Here is an 8,680-nt window from a genome sequence, read left to right on the forward strand (position 1 = left end):
AATATCTTTACGGGACAGAGAAATAGCAAAAGAGTTTAAAACATCGCCTCCCTTGCAAGTACATGGTGAGGAATCCACATTCCCAAGTATTCCACGGGCACAACCCTGGCAGCTGTACTACTGCAAGCACTACAACGAAGAGGTGCAAATACTGCAGCCAAAACATGATTTCCTCACTGGTCTGGCACATGGTTGACTCTGGTTCAAAATTCCAGCACCACATATGGTCCCCTGAGCCCTGCCGGGAATGCCCTGAGCACAGAGCCAGGGGTAAGATGTGAGTACCACCAGGTGTGGTCCCAAAAAAGATTAAAAAAAAAAAAGGCAGTGAAACTTGTGTGGAGTGTGTATGTGAAACCAACAACAACCTCTGGCAAACACAACCACTGCCTGTGTGGGCAGAAAGCATATATACAAACACCACAGCTACAGGAGTGCAAACTTTCCTAAGCATCACCGTCAAGAGTGCAAACACTACAACCTAATGTGTAACCACACCCCAGCCAGCGGGGCGGGGAGGAAGGAGGGGGGCTTAAGGCCACTTGTGTGGCTGACAGAAGCCAGCACCCTCCAGGTGACTGTCATCTCCTGGTGGCTGTGATCTCTGACTTCCTTCCTTCTCAGCATACTTCACACGGCCCCTGCGCCTGCAGGTAGCCACAGGCAGCCCACCGTGGGCAGTGCTGCCATGTCCTGAGCCGTGACTCCAGCCCCTGCCCAAGCGATCCTGCATCCTCCACGCGTGCATTGCCGGGTCGGGTGGGATGGGGTTGGAAGCTAATCAAAGGCGGCGGGGATAGGGACTCAAAACGTTAGGGCCACACTGTAACAACCCCAAAACCTTAAAAAAATTTTTTTAAAAAGCAATTAAGATCAAACCTAATGATCTGTATATAATTTATCATTTTATAATTTACAATTATAAATCATAATTATCGACTCATGTAAGGCAGGCAGTGCTGACTGGCACCGGGTCGAAAGGGCACAGAGGCACTTGTGGCCTTCTGGCAGACTGGCCACCAGCCGTCCAGCCGGGCGTGAAGCCCACCCGGCGCGGGGCCTTCCTGGGCTGCATCCGAGACTGTAGGGGATGGAGAGGGGGTGGTCTCCGGCTGGAGGGCTCCCACTGGGAGCCCACAGGAGCGCGCCCGGCCGGCTGCCGGCTCTCCCCGCCCCCTTCCCTTCCTCCCGGCCCCGGGCGCAGCCCGCAGGGGACTGGGAGGCGGGGACCGGGGGGCACGTGCACGGCGCCGGCGGGCGGCCGGGCGGAAGGGGCCGGCCGGAAGCCCGGCGCTCGGCCTGCCGGGAAGGAGGGCGTGCGTCAGCGGCGGGGCCGAGGCCCAGCGCTCGGGCCGCGGAGGAGGCCTTCCCGCCGCCGCCGCCTTACCTCGGATGCCCAGGCTCCCCGCCACGCTGCCGGCTCCGCCGCGGCCGGCGCCTGGGAGTGACGTCACGGGGCGTGTCGGCGCCTTGGAGTGACGTCACCGCGCGTGCCCTCGCGCTCCGGGCAGCCGCGCCCCTTTCACAGCATCGCACGCCCCCAGCTGGGAGGCTCGGCTGGCAGGCAGTCTTAGGGCCGTTTCGGTGCGCCCTGCGGCGTCCTGGTGCTTCCCGGATCCGCCGCAGATTGTCCCTGCGATTGCATTGCCCGGCCACCCCCTCCTTCTCATTTATTCGGGGGTGGGAGGCGGATTAGGCCACACCCGGCCGGGCTCAGGCCTCACTCCGCGTGCCTGTGCAATTCAGGGATCACTCCTGGCGGGACTCGGGGGACTTATATGGGGTGTTGGGGATCGAGGTCAGCCGCGAGCAAGGCAGCCCCCCTCCCCCCCGCCCTGCAGTACTATGTCTCCCCTCTCCCTTTCAGTTTACTGCAGTCTACTCTTGCTTTTTTTTTCTTCCGGGGAGAAAAACAGGATTAGAGGCAGGGAAAAAATACACTGCATTAGGAGCAGGAGGTTGGGATGAGTCGTTTGAAATCTTATAATGACTTATAAATCATTCCAGAATGTTCCCTAAAAGTGGTGTTGCAATTATGCAAAGGCAGATGGAAGAATCCTATTTTAGGGATTAAGACTTGGTTGATCAACCTGATTTCTCAAACTCGATAGAAACTGGGTTTTAAACAGATTTCTTCATTAAGATGAGGCTATTGTTTCCTCCCAAAGAAAAGCAAAAACTCCACTGAGTGATGGAAATGCCAGCTAAAACGAAAGTTGGGTAAATTTGCAGGGAACCTCAGAGAGGGTTGTCTTGCTAGCACAGAAGATGCGGGTTTGTATGTAGGTCACAACAGGAAGTGGGGAACAGGAAGCATCTCCAGGCACTTGAGGACCCGTAGCCAATGGTGTGCGGTTTCCCTGCTTGAGGTGGGAAGGACACGCTGTTGTTTCTTAGCTCAGAATTATCCTTCTGCTCGCTTTAGTGAGTCTATTTAAAACAGATCTGGATTATTCAAGTATGTCAAATAGGTCTTTTCACCCTCCGCTTGTTCCTTCCAGCCCTTTGTCTCAGAGAATGCCTTGGTCAGAGAAGTAGGATGACTTAGCATGGAGCAAGTTAAGAGAATTATGGCAGGCCCGTAAGACTTTCCAGCCTCCAAATGTTTGCTCACAGATATACAGTAATAATATAATGGTCTGTGATATCACCAAAGTGATAGCTAAAAAGGCACTTTGTTGGACCTCACCACAGATTTAAGATGCACCAGAAAAGGGGAGTACGGGGGTAAAGCCAGCAATCTTTTTTCTTTTAGTTGAATCGGGTGAGATAGTTATAAACATGTTTATGAGTTTCAGTCATATAGTGTTCCAACACCCATCTCTCCACCAGATTTCCCATCACTGATGCCCCCAGTTTCCCTCCTTCCCTTCCCCTAACCAAAAGCCTGCCTCTAGCAGATATTTTTCTACTTTTCTACCCAGCCCACTCTCCCTCCTTTTAGGCACCATGGTTTGCAGTACTATAACTGGAAGGTTATCATACATGTCACCTTACCTCCTTTCAGCACTCAGTTCTTGTCAAGAGTGATCATTTCCAATTATCATTGTCATAGTGGGCCCTTCTCTGTCCTAACTGCACTCCCCACCCCATCCCCCACCCCTTGTGGCACCTTCCTACCTCTGAATAGTCCTCCCGGCCCTTGTTTCTGTTATGTGTGGGTATTACTCTCATCTTTGTTTGTTTGTTTGGCTTTTTGGGTCACAGGGATGCTCAGGGGTTACTCCTGGCTCTGCACTTAGGAATCACTCCTGGCAGTGATTGGGATGCTGGAGATCAAATCTGGGTCGGCTGTGTGCAGGGCAAACACCCAACCCACTGTATTATCGCTCTAGCTCCCTATTCTCATGGGTTTTTTTTTTTTTGTATCCTACAAATGAGTACAATCATTCTATATCTGTCCCTCTCCCTCTGACTCATTTTACTCATGATACATGCCCATTCATATATAATCAAAGGGCTAGGACAAAGGAGACATTACTGGGGCCTGCTGGAGGCAATCAATAAACAACAGGATGACAGTGATGTAGTGATACATTTTTCCTAATGGCTGTATAGTATTCCATTGTATAGATTTACTATAGTTTCTTTATCCAATCATCTGTTCTTGGGACACTTGGGTTGTTTTTCAGATTCTAGCTATTGCAAATAGTGCTGCAATGACCATAGGAGTGCAGATGCCTTTTCTTTTTGTGTGTTTTAGGTCACCAGTGTATATTCCCAGGAATGGTATTGCTGGACTGAATGAAAACTCAAGTTCTAGTTTTTTGAGAAGTGTTCATATTGTTTTCCAAAAAGGCTGGACCAATAGGCATTCCTACCAGCAATGAGTCCCTCTCTCCATTCATTCATGCCAGCACTGGTGGTTCTTGTTCTTTATGATGGGTGCCAGTCTCTGGAATGAGATGACATCTCATTGTTTTTATTTGTACTTCCCTGAGATGATTAGTGATGTAGAGCATTTTTCAAGTGCCTTTTTGTTGCGGGGGGAGGGGGGAGACACACACTTGGAGGTGCTCATGGGCAACACCCAGCTCTGTTCTGGAGTCACTTCTGGCTGTACTCCAGGGACCATGCACGTTGGAGATGAACACAGGACACCTTCATGCTAAGCAGTCACTCAGCACTTAGGCCTATCTCTCTGTCCCCCAGCAATATTTTGGAGTCAGGGAGGGGTGTAGGCCATACCTAGCAGTGCTTAAGACTTACTCCTTGCTCTTCACTCATGGATCATTCCTGGTGGGGCTCTGGGGGCTATATGGAGTGCCGGGTATCAAACCCAGGTCAGCCTATGCAAGGCAAGCATCTTACTGTATTATCCAGTCCTTCCCTGGCAATCTTTTAGTAAACATCAAGGCTGTTCTGATGCCTGCTCAAGTTTTAAATTCACTGCCAGAAGGTCAAGTCTTCAAACTGCAAATGTATTTTGTGCTGTACAGTTCAAGGCCATTGGTTCTTTTCTCTTTACTCAAGTCCTTTTATTAAAAAAATTGTAGCCAAGTACATAAACCTAAACTTGCCATCTTACTCATTTTTTCCTTAATTTTTTTGGGGCCACACCTAGCAGTTCTCAGGGTCTATACCAGGCACTGCATTCAGGAATTACTCTGGGCAGTAATTTTTCCTGGTAACCTAGGTCGCAGCATGCAAGGCAAATGTCCTACCTGCTGTACTACCATTCCGGCCCATCTTAACGATTTTTAAATATATAGGTCAGTATATTCATGTTGTATTAGAACCTGTCTCCAATACTTTTTAACTTTGAATAAATAAAACTAGGAGCTGGAGCAAAGGTACAGCAAGTAGGGTGTTTGCTTTGCATGTGGCCAACCTAGGTTTGATCCCTGACAGCCTATATAGTCCTTTGAGCACCACCAGGAGCCATCCCTGATCATCTCTGGGTGTGACCCAAAAAGCCAAAAAACAAACCATAAAAAGGTGAAATTGTATTAATTTATCAGCTTCCCATTTCTTCCTCCCCTAGCTTCAGTCAGCAGCCACTTGCTTTCTGTGAAGTTCACCACTCTAAAATACTCTAAATATTTAATATAAGTGAAATAATAGCTTCACTGTTTGTTTGGGAGCCGGGGCCGTGCCTGGTAGTGCTCAGGGCTATTACTCCTAGCTCTGTGCTCAGGAGTCACTCAGAGAGGTCATACTACCTCAGTGGGACCATATGTGGTGCCAGAGAGGGTACCAAGGTCAGTTGCATGCAAAACAAGTACCTGAATCTCTGCTCTGTCTGTCTGGTCCCTGTTTGGGGGTTGTTTTTTTCTGGGAGGGAACCACAGCTGTGAGTAGTACTCAGAGACTACTCACATGTGGCTCTATGCTCAGGGGTCACTCCTGAGGGTGCTCAAGGAACTATGCGATGTCAGAGATTGAACCTGTGCGACTGGCATGCAAAGAATGGCAAAGGCCTTTGAACTCCTTCTCCAACCTATCAAAATTTCCTCTTAGTAGTGCCAAGAATGCAGCTTTGTGGTAGATCACTTATATAAAACCCTGTGTGTTTGATCCCCAGCACGCGCACAAAACCCCTCCCTTTTAGGTTTAAAACAACACTTCATTGAATAATGCATACATTATACATTATTTTCCCTCAATGGATGGATTTAAATTGTTTCTACTCCCTTTTATTTTCAGTGCTCAATATCAAACCCAGGCCTTCACACAAAGATAGTGCTGTACCACTGAGCAACATCCCCAGCCCCCAACTTTTTCCTATTGTGAATAATGCTACTATTGACATGATTGTACATCTTCAAAATCTGCCTTCAATTATTTGTGTGTGTATGTGTGTGTCTTTGTGTGTGTGTGTGTGTGTGTGTGTGTATCTCCAAATTCGTTTTTTCTTCCTATGGGGATCACACCCAGCAGTGCTCAGGACTTATTCCTGGCTCTGTGCTCAGAGATAACTCCTGTCAAGAAGGCAGCACTCAGGAGACCATATGGTATGCATGAAGGTATCGGCAGAGGAACAAAGGCATGCGGGTCCCGGGGCTGAGATCTCCAAGCCTGCTCGGATCGGGGCTGAGCATCCTCCACACAGATCCTCCATCTTCCAGTAGGCAGGGGTCACACCCACCAACTGGCCCTCTGACACCGTGTAATCCCATCAATGGTCAAGACCTAGAGACTATAAAACCCAGCTCCTGGAAGCGTGCGACCACATTTGCAGCCACGCAACATCTTATTATCTCATTCTTACTTTGGACAATCTGGCAGTCTACCGAATGTTACCTGCCCACATGGCAGAGTCTGGCAAACTCCCCGGGGCATACCCAATATGCCAAATACCAGTAACAACGATGGGTCTCATTCTCCTAACCTTGAAAGAGCCTTGACTATGGCCCTTTTTAAAATCTCAGGGCTAGGACAAAGGAGATGTTACTGGGGCCTGCTCAAGGCAATCAATGAAAAACAGAATGATCGTGATCGTGATCAGGCTCAAACCCAGGTCTGCCATGTGCAAGGCAAGTGTCCTACCTGCTGTACTATTACTCTGGCCCCAAAGTGCAATTTCTGACTCATAAAATAATTCTACATTTAGTCTTTATAAAATGAAGGAAAAACCTACTATTTTTCAAAACAGCTATGCTGCTTTACATTTTATGCACCAGCGGTAATTTCTCCACATCCTCTCTCACACTTATTTTCATTTGGTTTGGGTTAAGAGCCAGGGGTGATTTAATAGCAGTCATCCTAATAGGTGTGAGGCATCTTATATCTCATTGTGGCACTGATTTGCATTTATATAACAGGGATATTGAGCATCTTTGTATATGTTATTTGGTCATTGCTATATCTGTTTTGTTTTGTGATCACACCCAGCTTTGCACAGGGCTTACTTCTGGCTCTGCACTCAAGGGTCTTACCTGGTAGTGCTCAGGGACCATATGTGATGCCGGGGATCAAACCAGAGTCAGCTGCATGCAAAGGCAAGTGCTTTTGTTCAATCTCTCCAAACTGTATGTCTGTATGCTGTATATTTTGTTGCTGTTTGCAGTGCCAAGGATTGAATCCAAGATATCACACATACAAAGCACGTTCTCTTGCCACTGAGAAACCTACCTGGTCCTTCATTTCTCCAAAGATCTTTATCTTTGGAAAAGTGTCTATTCAAGTATTTTACCTATTTCATCATTTATTATTAATTATTATCACTTATTTGGTTTAGGAGCCATACCCAGTTGTGTTCAAGAGCTATTTCTGGGGACTGGAGCCATAGTACAGTGGGTAGGGCGTTTTCCTTGTACACGGCCAACCCAGGTTTGTTTCCCAACATCCCATATGCTCCCCTGAGCATCACCAGGAGTAATTCCTGAGTATCACCGGATATGACACAAAAAGAAAAAAAAACGAGCTATTTCTGGCTCTATGCTGGTAAAGTTATGGTACCATGTGTGGTGCTGATGATGGAACCAGGGTCAATCACAGGCAAGGCAAGTACCTTAAGACCTGTCCTTTCTCTCCAGCCTAGCCCTACAATCCAGACTAAGGGGAGAACGTACACAAAAATCCAAGAGCAGGACCTTTAGCATCTTTTTTCAAGCATGACAGAAGTGGAGCTAAGGTGCAAGTAGCAAAAGGAAAACAAAAGCTGAGATCTGAGCCAGGGCCAGACAATAATACACCGTTGAGGAACGAGGCAGGGTTCATCCTGTATTCAGTGAAAAAACTCTGAGGAGTTAGCCAGGATGTAGCATGTGATTTTCACTTTATGACGCTCACTGTTACTGCTGGGAGGAAGAATGGGTTAGAGCAGGAAGGGGAAGTACAGAAAGGTTGAGTGGTGGGGAGTTTCCTGATGTACTACTGCCAAGGGCGCTGCAGGCAGGACCAGAGAAGCGACTGATTTAAGAGATCATTTAGAGGCAGCATCAGCAAAGACAAAAAGACAAGACATAGTCTTCTCTGCAGGCCCACCTCAGTCCATGTACTGTCATGTCCTGTCCTCCCCTTGTTCACCGATTTGCTTGAGCAGGCACCAGTGAGACTTGATGTTACTGTTTTTGGCAGTATGCCACGGGGAGCTTGCCAGGCTCTGCTGTGCAAGTGAGATATTCTTGGTAGCTTGCCAGGTTCTCCAAGAGGGACAGTGGAATTGAACCCAGGTCAGCTGCACGCAAGGCAAATGCCCTACCCACTGTGCCATCATCGCTCCAGCCCATGTAATAAGAGTAATTACTCTCAAGTAGTAAGTACCACTAGGAACAGAACCAAGTGAGCCTTAACTATAGTTACATGGTTCGTGTATGTGACAGCTTCGCTCAGTGCAAGCGACTCGGCATGCAGACTTCATCTGGCCCCTCTGGTCTCCGAATGCTAGAAAGAGGAAATTTACTCCCTGGGGAGCCAGAGATGATATGGAGTCGCTGGGCAAGCTTTGCTCCTGCCGGGGTGAAATGCTCTTGAGCACCGACCTCAGTGTCTCCCAGAAGCTCTGCAAGGAGCAATAAGTGGCACATTAACCCACCTCATGAGCTTCCTGCTGGTTCTGGTCTCACTTCCCCTCTACCCGTCTCACACTTAGAGTTACACTCCCACATAAGGAGTTACACTCAAATCCTGTCTCAGTGTGGCTTCTGGAGGCCTCCCAGCCCACACTTCTGACTGCCCTCCTGTGATCCAACCACATCCTTAGCCTGTTTCTCCTTTTTGATGTTAACAGTTCCTA

The sequence above is a fragment of the Sorex fumeus genome, unplaced genomic scaffold (assembly GCF_029834395.1).
Source record: "Sorex fumeus unplaced genomic scaffold, SorFum_2.1 ptg000034l, whole genome shotgun sequence".
NCBI classification, from domain to species: Eukaryota; Metazoa; Chordata; class Mammalia; order Eulipotyphla; family Soricidae; genus Sorex; species Sorex fumeus.